The sequence below is a fragment of the Micromesistius poutassou genome (genome assembly GCF_964030765.1).
Source record: "Micromesistius poutassou genome assembly, chromosome: 23".
Taxonomy (NCBI): domain Eukaryota; kingdom Metazoa; phylum Chordata; class Actinopteri; order Gadiformes; family Gadidae; genus Micromesistius; species Micromesistius poutassou.
This window is the reverse complement of record NC_140293.1, coordinates 9,396,921-9,412,293: the sequence shown is the minus strand read 5'-3', so window position 1 is coordinate 9,412,293 and position 15,373 is coordinate 9,396,921. Positions and strand designations below refer to the sequence as shown.

The 15,373-nt window shown below is 42.2% G+C and overlaps 1 non-coding gene across 1 annotated transcript; it reads right to left on the bottom strand.

Moving 5' to 3' along the window:
- Nucleotides 1–414: 414 nt before the first annotated feature.
- AC3HAE_039072 (transfer RNA phenylalanine (anticodon GAA)) lies at nucleotides 415–487 on the bottom strand. The gene has a single exon. It is a non-coding gene; the product is annotated as a tRNA-Phe (tRNA).
- Between the last annotated feature and the right edge of the window lie 14,886 nt (nucleotides 488–15,373).

Sequence of the window (15,373 nt, the reverse complement as noted above, 5' to 3'; positions counted from 1 at the left end):
AACCAGGAATCGAACCAGGGACATTTAGATCTTCAGTCTAACGCTATCGAAATTGACCTATTTCGGTTTAAAAAATTGCACAAACAACAGCATTCAAAAAGAATACCTTAAAAAGTGGGGGGTAAAAATAAACTAACTTTTACACAAGCCTTAGCAGATCAACACACATGGATTGAAAACCAACAGGTGAGCCTGATGTTCAACTGCCGAAACCAGGGATCGAACCAGGGACATTTAGATCTTCAGTCTAACGCTATTGAAATTGACCTATTTCGGTTTAAAAAAATGCACAAACAACAGCTTTCAAAAAGAATACCTTAAAAAGTGGGGGGTAAAAATAAATCAAGTTTTACACAAGCCTTAGCAGATCAACAACCATGGATTGAAAACCAACAGGTGAGCCTGATGTTCAACTGCCGAAACCAGGGATCGAACCAGGGACATTTAGATCTTCAGTCTAACGCTCTCCCAACTGAGCTATTTCGGCACTATCTTTCTACATCCAACCACATTCAATCAGAATAACTTACACTGTGGGGAATGAAAATAAACTTTAACAATAACATTAGAAGTTCAACACTCACAGGAAATTAAAAAAAGAAGGCAAATCATGGCATACAGAGCATATACTGCCGAAAACAGGGATCGAACCAGGGATATTTAGATCTTCAGTCTAACGCTATCGAAATTGACCTATTTCGGTTTAAAAAAATGCACAAACAACAGCATTCAAAAAGAATACCTTAAAAAGTGGGGGGTAAAAATAAATCAAGTTTTACACAAGCCTTAGCAGATCAACACACATGGATTAAAAACCAACAGGTGAGCCTGATGTTCAACTGCCGAAACCAGGGATCGAACCAGGGACATTCAGATCTTCAGTCCAACACTCTCCCAACTGAGGTATTTCGGCACTGTTACAACCCAACCAACCACATTCAAGCAGAATAACTTCAAATGTGGGGAATAAAAATAAACTTTAACAACATGCTTAGAGGTTCAACACTCATTTAACCAATGATGGCATCTAGAGGGAATGCCAAAATCACAACCGGCTTAGAAGATCAACACTAACAGGATTTAAACAAATCACGGAATCCAGAGCATACACTGCCGAAACCAGTGATCGAACCAGGGACATTCAGATCTTCAGTCCAACTGAGATTTTTGGACACAAAAGCACTCCCAACTGAGCTATGTCAGCATTTTTCTTAGCAAACCAACCACATTCAAACAGAAAAACTTAAAAAGTGGGGAATAAAAATAAACTTCAGGCTTAGAAGATCAACACCAGCAGGATTTTAACCAATCATGGCATCCAGAGGATATACTGATGGGATAACTTCAAAAAGGGGGACATTTTTTTATTGTATTGAGTATTGATCCTTAAAGCATCAACACTCACCAGGGCTCCAGAGTGCGACTAATTTGGTCCCAAATGCGACCAAAATATTTAAGGGTGCGACTAATAATTTTTCTAGGTCGCACTGGTGCACCTGACGCTGCCCGGGTGAAAACATAAATTTCCTTTGCATCATCTCTATGTGTTCTCCTGTGACCGAACTCACACTCGTGGTAGGATCATATCGTGGTCTAAACCAATAAGAGAAAGAGCTCGGTCGGCTCTTTGCCTCTGATTGGCTGTGGTCTTGTTCACTGCTTGTGTGTGTTTAAAAATTCCAAGCGACCTGAGTGCCAGAGTAACTTAAACGGAGAAAGAAAATAAATGCGACAAAAGACGAGGGAAAATTAAGCAAGGTTGAAACTAACTTAAAAAACAGCCTACTGTTCCAACCAGACCTACTACTGAGAGTCTGGACCCCATGACACGCACAAACTTAAACACGCAATAAACGGCATGGAATGCCAATGAATATGGAAAGCCAAGAGTGCCACAATCCGGCCCTAGATTGCCGCGGTATGAAGCCCAACATACACCGGCTCCGAAGCATTATTTCCGGCGTACTGCCCCACACCGGCGACGGCTAGACACACGCCAGCGCTCGTTGGCGTGACGCCCCCTATCCTTCACGCCACTGTCCTATTCCCTAGCGTTGTCGTACGTGAAAAAGCACTTTTTTAAAGCTGTACATCCCGGCTTGATTCAAGGTCCTGTACATGTGGAGATTGTTGATGCAGTAGATGAATAATTCCACAATGCAAAAAGAATGAGCAATGACAGTAAATAAAGTGACTAAACCGTAAACAAAGTGCCCGACAGTACATAAGTAACTATGAATTCATGTGATGATCATAGTACGCACAAACAGAGGATCATGGGTATCAGGGCCACATAGTCATAAAACAACTGGTATAACGTTATGGTAGCCTATACCAACTATGTTGCTTTCAAAACATAACCACAATGGTGCTGCAGCTCGACGCTTCGGTGCTGGTGTGTGGCTGGCTTCAGGGCTAAACCGAACGGAATCCGTATGGAATTCAGGCGGTTTAAACGCTCTAAGCCGTGGCTGAGCCGTGGATATGCTCCGGCTGAGCCGCGGCTAAGCTCCGGCTGTTTTAGCCACAGCTGTTAATATGCAAAATAAGCCCCTCCCTCTTTTTAGCTTGACCACTAAGTTTGAAGGCTTTGTAACCAATCAGTGAAGAGAAATGCCAGACCAAATTAATGCAATGACGAGGGCTGCAGTGCCTGCCATGTTACGCCGTAACCTATAGCTGTGTTGTATTTACTAGTGCCACTATGTAATGACCACCACTAGCTAGTGGGAAATACATTTGTGTCTAGTACAGTGTTATAGATGTATTTATATATGTTAGGCTATATATTAAGATGGCAGTGTGCGAAATACCTGTCAATATTCGGGGGTGCTCATCACCCTGATTGTTGCGCAATATCGATCTAAATGTTGGCCTATAACATTACAATATTTCATGGATGCAAGCCAAGACAATCAGTTTATATCTATAGCCAGTGTTGGGAGTAACATGTTACAAAATGTAATGCGATTACTGTAATGCATTACTTTTTGCTGTAACGCGGTAATGTAAGGCATTACAAAAAAAAAATTGGTAATATTTTACTCGGTACAAATCTCAGTAACGCGTGTTACAATGCATTTTTAACCCAAAATGAATTGGTGTGTTGTTTTTATACAAATTCACCAACACCACGAGATTCGCAGAGGAGAAAAAAAATCTGCGCAAATGTTTACTTCCTCTTACTGCTAGCGAACTATTGATTGAGGAGAAGATGACGGCAGCAGCAGAGTCTGACTCTACATTCGCGAGATGGACATATGCTCATTATTTTCAGTTCGTCAGAGACAAGGATACGAAGAACATTAAAGTTAAGTGCACTTTGTGTGCGAAACCAAAAGTTCTCTCTACCTCACGAAATAGCACAAGTAAAGTGTCATTATGCTATGAATTCTCTGTGAATAAAAGAGAATAAAGGGATGGAAATGTAAAAAGGGTTGTGTATCTTGTCATGACTTTTTTTTAATCTACAGTAGTAGGCTCTAGCTCTATTGATTTCAATATGAATACCTAAAGTTACAGTATTTCTATTATAAAATGTATTGCACCATGAGCCATAACTGCGACCATTATATTGTACTTTTGTTGGCCTTAAGCCTAGCTCAGTCATTATGCCATACCACATCACCTCCTGCTGTGTAATGAGCTGCATTGAACATAAGAAAATCTATTGAGAACACCAAATCCATATTTCCTGTTATTTTGGTGAAAGTAATGCAAAAGTAAAGTAAGTAGTGTAATGCCTTACAATTCAAAGACAGTAATATTGTAATGTAAAATATGACTTTGAAATGACAGTAACAAGTAATAAATAATGCATTACGCTTTTGAAGTAACTTGCCCAACACTGTTGATAGCCTACATGACAACACACACACACACACACACACACACACACACTTAACAATTATTGATAATCCGATATATAGTATTCGTAAAGCAACACTGACATAGGAGGCTAAAGTTGTTTGGATGCACGTGGTTTTACAAAAAGGACAGGCAAAGTTTTGCATTACAATGCAAACACAACAATAATTGGCACCAATCTGGCGCACTTAGAAGAGCAATTAACTGAATAAATGCCAGGTATATAGCCTATCGGAGACAGGCACACAATCAGTGCACGTGCAAATGAGAGCCTGTATGACCGATCGTGTGACATTATTTAACCATCCATCTACAGCAAATACGATCAGACAGATACATCATTGAACACACATACAAAGCAAATTTGTCCAACCACGCCGGCACATGGCTAATTTGCATACGCACACAGGACTGGCTGGCGCCGCTTGGCAAAAAAATTGAACATATTTGTGGATAAAATGCTTTGAATTCTGAATACTGGACATGGTGAGCTTAAAAACATGTAAGTGACCATTAGTGACAATAAAATAAAATATTTTTAATTGTGTGAAACTCCTTTGTGAAACTACTGTGTGAAAGCTGTGGGAAAACTTTGCCATAGCCTATGGTCATTATGTTTACCATTTAGAAATAGTAGGCCTACTGCTTAGAACAGAATTTTTATGAAGCTAGTTTGTATGCAATTGTATTCAATACGTTTCCATCCGTTTCCAATTCTGGCTAAATCAATGCTGATATTTCTCATGATGATAAATTAACATTTCATTGCTGTGAGTTGTGAAGACTATACAAATAAATATTAAATCCGCTGAATCAGAATACTCTATGAAATCATTTGTGATGGATTGTAACTTCCCTTACTGAAGTACTGTACAATAAGTACAATTTGGAGGGGTACTTGTATTTCAATTGAGTATTTACTTAAACCGACTTATCTCCAGATGTTTGTGATAAACTGGAGGATGATGGTAGAAAAGAGCCCCCCTGGATCGGTTGGGAAAGTCAAAGTCACACTGATTACATGTTTTTAAAATGCGTATGGTTCTCACAGGACAGCCACGCAACAGACATAGAGTCAGTGTTGGGAAGGATACTTTTAAAATGTATCCAGTTACAGAATACATGCCCAAAAATTTTATATGTAACGTATTCCATCACCTCACTCAATCCTCAAAGAGTATTGTATTCTGAATACTACATTCTCTCTCATCTCATCTCTCATTGTCATCCGCTTATCCGGGGTCGGGTCGCGGGGGCAGCACCTCAAGCAGGGGGCCCCAGACTTCCCTTTCCCGGGCCACATTGACCAGTTCTGACGGGGGGATCCCGAGGCGTTCCCAGGCCAGTGTTGAGATATAATCTCTCCACCTAGTCCTGGGTCTTCCCCGGGGTCTCCTCCCCACCGGTCGTGCCTGGAACACCTCCCAAGGGAGGCGTCCAGTGGGCATCCTTACCAGATGCCCGAACCACCTCAACTGACTCCTTTCTAAGCAAAGGAGCAGCGGCTCTAATCCGAGTTCCTCCCGGATGACTGAACTTCTCACCCTATCCCTAAGGGAGAAGCCAGCCACCCTCCTGAGAAAACTCATCTCGGCCGCTTGTATCCGCGATCTCGTCCTTTCTGTCATCACCCAACCCTCATGACCATAGGTGAGGATAGGAAAGATAGGAATGCGGCATCAAATCCTGCTTACTAAACAGGCCTATTCTGGTGTGCTCTTCTGTTCCAACTTGCTGAATGTGTTGGGCCCAAGTCTCCCTGAAAATGCACTAGATTATATAATAGGGATGCACCGATACCACTTTTTTACAAACCGATACGATACAGATACTTTTATTTGTGTACTTGCCGATACAGAGTACCGATACCGATATTTTCTAGATTTGGTCTCTATGAAAGAAGTGCAATTAATTTGAATGCAGAGAGAGAGAGAGAGAGTATTCACAACAGGAAAGTCCTTAGTTCACTCTCTTTGATCCCTTATCACATTGCAATTTTCACAATAGTCCCAGAATTTGACAACAAACCCACATGTGTGTGCAAAGATCGTTAAATCATTGGACAAAAAGGTCTGGAGCGGGGTAAAGCGTTAAATAAAAAAAGGGGGTGAAAGCGCCGGTGAAAGTAAACAATCATGGATATCCAGACCAGCGTGATATCCGTTGATCTGCGGACCGGTCGAACTCCTTCTCCCTCATCCTGGTGCTGTGTTTTCCAGCATACGTTTTATGTGGGCGTCTGCCCAAATATCCAATAGACATTCCGTCTCCTCTTTGCTCCATGTTGAGGCACGACTCATTTTCACCCGACGGTTCGACAATGTGCTGCTCATCTTGGAGTTACCGCTAATCAAACAATAATTCCAATAATGCTTGCGGCTGAGCGGGTGCCTATCAACATGTAATCCATTGATTTAAACAATGTAACTGTATTCTAAATACCAACTATTTAAATTGTAACTTAACAGATTACAGTTACTTATAATTTGTATTCTGAATACGTAATGCCGGTACATGTATTCCGTTACACCCCAACACTGCATATAGTGATCTTACGTAATTTGATGTATTGCTGTAAATTAAACTAGCCAACTATAGCAGGGAAATGTAACGAACATTAATGTAGCTGAAAGATTCATCCACAAACATCAGAACAGAAAAACACTGTCTGGCAGGGACCATTTTAGTGCATAATGACTACTGTTGCCTATGCTTGTGACAGTAATGCAATTATGCTGAATTATTTTTAGGACTTATATGGCTACTTGTAGTGAAGTATTTTTAACAGTGTGGAATCTACAGCTGATCACTTTCACTGGCTAAGCAAAATTAAACCCGAACAGTTGAACATCTGAATTGATCCTAAAAGCCTATTTCCTAGAATAATTTATTTGTATTCTGTTTTAGGCCATCTCACTAATGGTCACTTACATGTTTTTAAGCTCATTATGTCCAGTATTCAGAATTCAAAACATTTCATCCACAAATAAGTTCTATTTTTTTGCCAAACAGAAGAAAGACGCAATGTATACAACTGATTCTGCATTGTTGTCCATACTGCATGGTTAGTTGTGGTTGGTTGTGGTCTTAGTGAAACAGCCTTGAGCCTAGCCTTGGAGTTGGAGAAGTTGGAGTGATTGTGTGATTGTGCAAGAGAGAGAGAGAGAGAGAGCGAGCGCACCTGCCGTGGTGATGTTGGGCTTGTTGTGGGATGTCTGTCAGCATCCGCCGTGGTCGGACGAATATGCTTGTGTATGTGTGTTCAATGATGTATCTATCTGATCGTATTTGCTGTAGATGGATGGTTAAATAATGTCACACGATCGGTCATACTGCAGGCTCTCATTTGCGTGCCGGTCTCCGATAGGCTATATACCTGACATTTTTATTCAGTTGATTGCTCTTCTAAGTGCGCCAGATTGGTGCATTGGTGCAAGTATTGTCGTGTTTGCATTGTAATGCACAACTTTGCCTCTCCTTGTTATAAAACAACGTGCATCCAAACAACTTTAGCCAACGCTGCCTCACTGCGGTCAAGCCAGCCGACACTTCGAGAACAACAGTCAAGCCAGCCAACCCAGTTTTTTGCTATACACGTATATACTAGCCATGACGGTAATGGCGTCGCAGAACTGGTTTCAAAAAAAAGAAAAAGGTATTCGGTACACACCAAAAGACAGTCAATAAAAGCTGTTATCAATTTAAAAGTAAACGCCCTATTATCATAGGCTAATTCCATTTCAGGGTTATAGTACATGACCCCATAGTGTGACCCAGTAAGTTTCAAGACATTCTGATGTGTAGTTTTGAATTAAAAGTCCACCAAAAATTAACATATGAGACATATTACATATGATTTTGGTGGACTTTTAATTCAAAACTACACATCAGAATGTCTTGAAACGTACTGGGTCACACTATGGGGTTGTGTACTATAACCCTGATGTGGAATTAGTCTGTGATAACATGGAGTTTTATTTTAATTTCAATCCCAAATCATGTAACATGTCTCATATGTACATATTTGGTGGACTTTTAATTTGAAACTGCACATCAGAAAGTCTTAAAACTTACTGGGTCACACTATGGGGTCGTGTACTATAACCCTGAAGTGGAATTAGTCCATGATAACAGGGCGTTTCCTTTTAAATTGATAACAGCTTATTTTGACTGTCAATTGGTATAACCGATTAATGTTTTTTTTAAACCAGTTCTGAGACGCTATTATCGTAATGGCTAATATATACGCGTTGTCATATTAGGTGGTATTCAGGGGACTGTTTTGTGTATACGCGCAGCCGCAGTGATCGAAGTTCATGTGTACTGATAACGGCAGCGAAAGTAGTTCCGGTGGGTTGTAAGTTACTGCTGATGTGTGACACGCATGGAGAAATAAAGAGCGTCAAGAAGAAGCAACATTGCCCGTTATTTTATGAGAGATAACTTATACACGCGTACAGCAAAAAAAAAAACTGGGTCAGCTGGCTTGACCGCAGTGCAGCCTCCAATGTCAGTGTTGCTTTACGAATACTATATATCTGATTATCAATAAGTGTGTGTGTGTGTGTGTGTGTGTGTGTGTGTGTGTGTGTGTGTGTGTGTGTGTGTGTGTGTGTGTGTGTGTGTGTGTGTGTGTTGTCATGTAGGCTATAGATATAGACTGATTGTCTTGTCTTGCATCCATGAAAAATTGTAATGTTATAGGCCTACTGCATATTGACAATTTAGATCGATATTGCGCAACAATCGGGGTGATGAGCACCCCTGAATATTGACGGGTATTTCGCACATTGCCATCTCAATATATAGCCTAACATATATAAATATAACACTGTACTAGACACAAGTGTATTTCCCACTAGCTAGTGGTGGTCATTAAATTGTAGTGGAACTAGTAGAGACAACACAGCTATAGGTTACTGCGTAAGGCACTGCAGCCCTCGTCATTGCATTACTTTGGTTTGGCATTTCTCTTCACTGAGTGGTTACAAAGCCGTCAAACGTAGGGGCTCATTTTGCATATTAACAGCCGTGGCTAGCTTAATAATAATAATTAAGCCGCCCGGATCCTACGGATGCCGTGCGGTTTAGCCTTTATTACGCGGCAGGATCTAGGGCCGGATTGTGGCCGTCTTGTCTTTCCATAGCCAGCTACCGACCAGGTCCGTTTGGTCGGATACGTTGCCATGGTTACTTTCCCGCAACTCTAGCTGAAAGTAGCGAGGCTAAGCGAAATAAGCCCGGCTTTGCCTTCAGCTTGGTGGACGGAGACCCCTCTGGGCTCGGTGTCCATGTCCTCTAAACGTCGTCGTACATTGGTAGGTCTTACCTTCTTGCAGAGCTGTCCGTAGTTTGTCGAGTCCCAGACCGGAGCTTAGTCCGTGTCCAAAGTGGTTAGAGTCCAAGTTTAGTCCAAACGAGACGCTGTGGGTCGTCCCTTCGCTAACACGGGCCTTCAATTATCTTCACTTATCTATCTCCATTATCTTTCAATAACGACCGTAGCTCAGAACATAATGGCCGCTGTCGACCAAAGAGGATCTTCTGCCGTCTTTCGTATCGCTCCGCATGTTGTCCGGTAACTTAGCAACCCCGGCGTCCTCGGTTGCTATGCGACTTCAGTCTATGGCGGACTGCTGATCAACGCTGCTAATAATGCTAATGCTGCTAACAAATAAATTGTAAAAAGACACACCGTGTGAAGTTATTTTATCGTTTTGGCAAGTAGCCGTGTAATAAGCGGGATAATGTATAGAACGTCGCCGGTCATTATCTAAATTATTATTATTATTATTATATTATTATTATTATTATTATATTATAATATAAGCAAGACCCCTCCGCTTCACGTCGTGTCCGGTTCGCCCTGTCGGGTTTATTTCCTGATTATGACCGGCCTATACATTATCCCTTACATAATTAACTTCTGTCTCTTATAATTGTTTCCACACTCACTTCAGAACAGATCGCGAACTCGTCTGTACGCATCCGTGGATCTGGTCGGGTTTTGTCGTTTACCGCAACTGATCCGAATGATATAAATGTGTGCAGAACCCGGATGCTCAGAGGAAGGGAGTCGTAACTCACTGAAGACAATTCACGATCCATCATGTTTAGCCTACTTGTCCTTTGTAAAAATAAATCCACACGAATATGTCACGATCCGCAAATATATCCTGTTTTTGACGCACACACACACACACACACACACACACACACACACACACACACAGTGGCGGTTTTAGCTACGATACAGATACGGGCAGCCGCCCGGGGCGGCATTACGGGGGGGGCGGCACGAGCACACGAAAAAAAAATTTCCGCGCATTTTCAATTATCGATCATACTCTCCCCCCCACCCCCCCTCAACAATTCCGTCAGACCGCGATCGCGCGCGCCCCTCCCCCCAGTCAACAACTTTCGGGGGGGTGGGGGGGCGCACGGAGGGGGTCTCGCCCGGAGCGCAATTCAATGTAGAACCGCTGCACACACACACACACACACACACACACACACACACACACTCTCTCCTCTCTCCTCTCTCTCTCTCCTCTCTCCTCTCTCTCTCTCTCTCTCCCCATCATCATGCCACATCGACGCCACAACCCATCCTCCTCTCCGCTCTCTGTGATGGACCGGACCGCGTTTCTTCTGGACTAGTCCTCAGAGCTTGATAGGCTGCTGTTGCGATGTCCACCACGGTGTTCTGAGTTATGAATCCATCACAAGTCAAGGAGACGTCCGATTGGACAGGGAGATTACCTGAGACCGATGCAAGCCCCCTTGGACGCACGGGTTGGAGGTAGGTGACATGCTCGAGGTTACCTTGATACTAAATGGTCTCCTAATTAATTATTAATAATGATTGAGGCAAAATCAGCTAATGTCAGTCCAAGTTTGCCTGAAGATATTTCTACACGGCGCGTCTTCCGAGTATAGCCGATGCATATATTGTCCATTACAAAATGGCCTTTACATATTACGATTTCACTTATTCACATATTTCATCCTCTACGATAACACAATTCCAATTTAATGTCCTTATCACGTCTTCCAGGACAGTCCCGTGTGTGTTGCAGGATACTCTCTCCTCCATCCCGGCGCTCCTCCTCATCTGTCTGGGATTACTACCGACTGTTTGGAGTAAGTCCTTCAAGAAACATTCACTTTTTTCACCGTTACACTTTTGCTTGGTCTATCATTTCCATTTATTGACATTTTGGAGTGATCCCTGGGCTCAATGTATCTGAATCGATCCTTAAAAAGCACAATCTCCGTTATTTTGAAACCTCCATCCAATGCAAATAAATATATTTAAACATAATAAATATACATGTTCATTTGCCATGGAAGCCCCCCTTCCCATCTCCACATCGTTCTGCTATATGACCTTTGTAAATAGTCTGGTCATTATAAAAACAGAACGCATTTCACTATTGCATCCGAAGTTGGTGGTCTTCTGTCACATGAGATGTTGTGTAATTTCACCACCTGGTGGCGCTGTAGCATCACCGCAAGTTGAAAGAGCCATTTGCTCTTTAGAAACATCGTCGTCAGATCATGATGTCACCTGTCAATCACAGCAGCTATGATGAACGACCGCTGTGAAACAAAGGGTTATGTGTTTATTACTTCAATAGTCCAAGCATTGGGACTTTCATAGCTGCAAGTTTAAAGGTTGAACTCATTCTTGAAGGGGGCGAGAAATTCCAGACCATAAAAATAAATACAAGAAGGCTTGATATATTTTATATAGGGGTTTAGCAAGAGAGATGTCAGAAGCAGCCAATCAATGCCCTGATGCTGATATCACTAGTCGCAGCACAAGCTATTATGGTATTACCTCACGCCGAGAGAGCTGTGTGTGTGTGTGTGTGTGTGTGTGTGTGTGTGTGTGTGTGTGTGTGTGTGTGTGTGTGTGTGTGTGTGTGTGTGTGTGTGTGTGTGTGTGTGTGTGTGTGCGTGCGTGTGAGAGCATGTGTGTGTGTGTGTGCGTGTGTGAGCATGTGCGTGTGCATGTGTTTAGGTGTGTGTGAGAGCATGTGTGTGTGTGAGTGTGTGCATGTGTTTAGGTGTGTGTGTGTGTGTGTGCATGTGTTTAGGTGTGTGTGTGTGTGTGTGTGTGTGTGTGTGTGTGTGTGTGTGTGTGTGTGTGTGTGTGCGTGCGTGTCAGAGCGTGTGTGTGTGTGTGTGTGTGCATGTGTTTAAGTGTGCGTGTGGGTGTGCATGTGTTTAGGTGTGTGTGTGTGTGTGTGCGTGTGAGCGTGTGTGTGTGTGTGTGTGTTACCCTCACAGCCTCTCTGTTACAGCCTCTCTGCTCACAGCACACTCAAATACACACATGCAGACATATGCACACACACATGTATACACAAACACATACACGCACACACACACACATGTACATACACACACGTGTGGGATGCAAGACAAATTTCAGACTTGCTCACACACATAGGCATACACACACAAATACACCAAACAAGCGCGCACACACAATTACACACGTGTGCACAAACACAATCCTCTATTGGATAGAGGCGGGGGGGCAGTCCCCCCACCTCCAGCCTCTGATCTACAGCAGAGCAGCGTGTGTGTGTGTGGGCCCGGTGAACCGGAGCACTGCTAGCAGCACTCAGAATGGAGTGACAGCCTGAAGCAGGGGCCCACGTTGGGGGCCCACTTTGGGGGCCCGCTCTGGGGGCCCGCTCTGGGGGCCCGCTCTGGGGGCCCGCTCTTCTGTGATTCACTCCCACAGACCAAGGTGTAAATCCCATGTCCTTGTTGCGGCTGACGGTAGCTCAGACCCTGTTTATAGGTTGAGGAGAAAAGAAAGTGAACATTATCCAAACACAATCAAAGTTTACACTCTGCCTAGTTTAAATTAAATTATAATAACTTAATAATTAATTGAAATTGCACACAGAAAGCTCTAATATAGATGTTTCTTATTACAAGGAAAATGCATTTTCATCATGTAATCCACTCCTATTATTTATTCAATATGTATCCAGCAAGCAAGTCAATTCTAAATTCACTTCAGCATCATTCATGCTAATGCATTAGTCTCTTATTGTCTCGTGTGTTAGACGCTGCTTTCCTTGATGTCCAATAATCAATAATAAAGATTTTAACACTGAAGCTTTTCGAAATATCTTATCGAAAATAATGAATGTGGCACTCATTTGTTATGAGTCATAAACCCCTGTTGTTTAGGTCTAAATATTTTCCCAGGATTCCTGCCAAAACAGGAAGTTCCCTTTTAAAGGGTGAACAAAAGCAATTTTGAGTTTATTAAAGAGGTAGTGAACCCATAGGGACACCAGCATTATATAGATAACATTGTTTATTATAACACACAAAGACCGTGCTAAAATCCTAACCCAGGGTTGGTGTGGGTCGTAACCATGGGGATAACACAGACACCCTCCTTCCTAGAACTCAGCCTAAAACACTTCTTATCTCAGTTTTCAAATTAGAGCTAAACAGGGTCCACACTTGACATGTAAATGAAGGTATTGTTTTCATGTTGCATTCAAAGCCTCTCTCACCTTGTTCTATATTCATGCACTCGCAATATTAACAGGCAGTGCCAAGATGGCTGCCTATCAGCAAACTGCTAAAAACAGCCAACACATCTGTCTGTTGTTGTTTTATGGCATAACTTCTTTACACCATAAATGCCAGACAATTTGAGCTGTCACCTGGAATGTATAAGCACACATGGATACTTTATTCCTTGAATGAGACGCTAAAAATGCATTAGTAAACCCATAACATATTAATACGTAACTCATGAACGTAATTATAAAGCTAAATATATGCAGACGGCTGACTCATGGGGGGGTTAGAATCCAGTGATTCCAATTATGTTTCCAGTCCATAGAATCAATTCTCATCTTAGTAAAGAGACAGATTTAGATATTGCACATAATGCTAGAGTTTAATGAATGTTATCCCGGTACTGAGATTTCACGGGATTTCCCGCCATATTCCATCCTGTTTTACAACGTGAGTAAGGGTTGCGTTGTGTTTGAACTTTTCCCAGGATGCTACTATTTTAGCAGACCGGGATTTCTGCTAAACGTTGTGATGCCACTGCCCTCATCTGTCTTCACTCAGACAGCTGTGGCCCTAATGAGAGCCTCCCTGCTCTGTGTGGATGATAACAGGCTTTACTCTGTCACAGTGCTACACGTCATCTAGGAGAAGACAACATGTCACTAAACACAGTCGCTGTGTTTCCATCCACCTTTTTATTCACATTTTAAATTAGTTAGTCTGGAAAAAAAAAAAAGATGTACAGAATTCATGTGACTTAAATGTCATTCAAACATCCGCTTATATGCACACAGCAACATGATCTCGCTAAACAACCGAATAGGTTGTTTGTCAATGCGACCCAAAACCATATTAGTGTTTAGTGGTACAGCGCCCCCTACCGACTAGTAGAAGAAACAACAATACATCACAGTTCTGTCTGCCACAACTACATGCAGGATATTATTTTCATTCTCAGTGGAAAATTAAACATTTAAGTATGATCTCCGCAATGAAATACGTTTTGATTAAATTTTAAAGCTCTCACGCATTGGCCGTGAGACACACACACACTTCAACCCGTTCACACGCCACACTTTGTATTTCTCACGCAGAGAAATTACCTGGATAACGCCCACAAATTTGCGCCGCTATTTTTTATAACATTTATATATTTGTTTTCCTGAACAGAAAGACCTAAAAATGTGTCCAGGGCGGAATTTCAGTATTGTCTGGGATTTTATTAACGCCTCAAACCTGTTCACATTGAATTTGCGTTGCGTTTCTCTGGGTCGTTCACAAACTAGTTATGCTACACCCTCCCCTACTCAGTTCTGTTCACTTTGCATTGGTGGAAGTGAGTAGGGCGAGTGGTGAAGTAGAGCCTTCGGATTGCACGGTCTGACTGTAGAGTTACCGTCATTGGTCGACAGCCTTCTCTCTTGAAACATTTAATTGGTCAATTCAGTCCTCTGAAAAATTACCACAGCATTAGCCTACTGAATGCCACAGATATGTTTTAAGCATTGGACTGAATGCCACATAAATATATAATTATGTTTTTTGCACATTAAAAGTTCAGGGAAAAGTTGTTCCTCTACTGGTGTTGCTTAGGCCAATAGCCTTTTGAGGCAGTGTTGTTTCTGCATATTAGTGTTGTTAAGGGACAATAAAGCTCATTATCATACATATCATATCATATCACATATCATACATGTAACATGTGACGTTACATAATTGCCCCCGCCAGGCACGGCGCCAGGATTTTTTCTCTCCCGGTGCTAATGGGGAGCTTGGCCGATCAGTGGGGGTGCTAAGAAAATAATTGATTTTCATGAATTCAGTTACTTTATAAAGAGGTTCTTTTTTTACAAACTTAAATCTGGTCACCCAGACCAAGACCCCCGTCCCCACCCCAACCAAACCCCCACCCCTGCCGTCACAGCCTCCGACAAAATCTAACTCT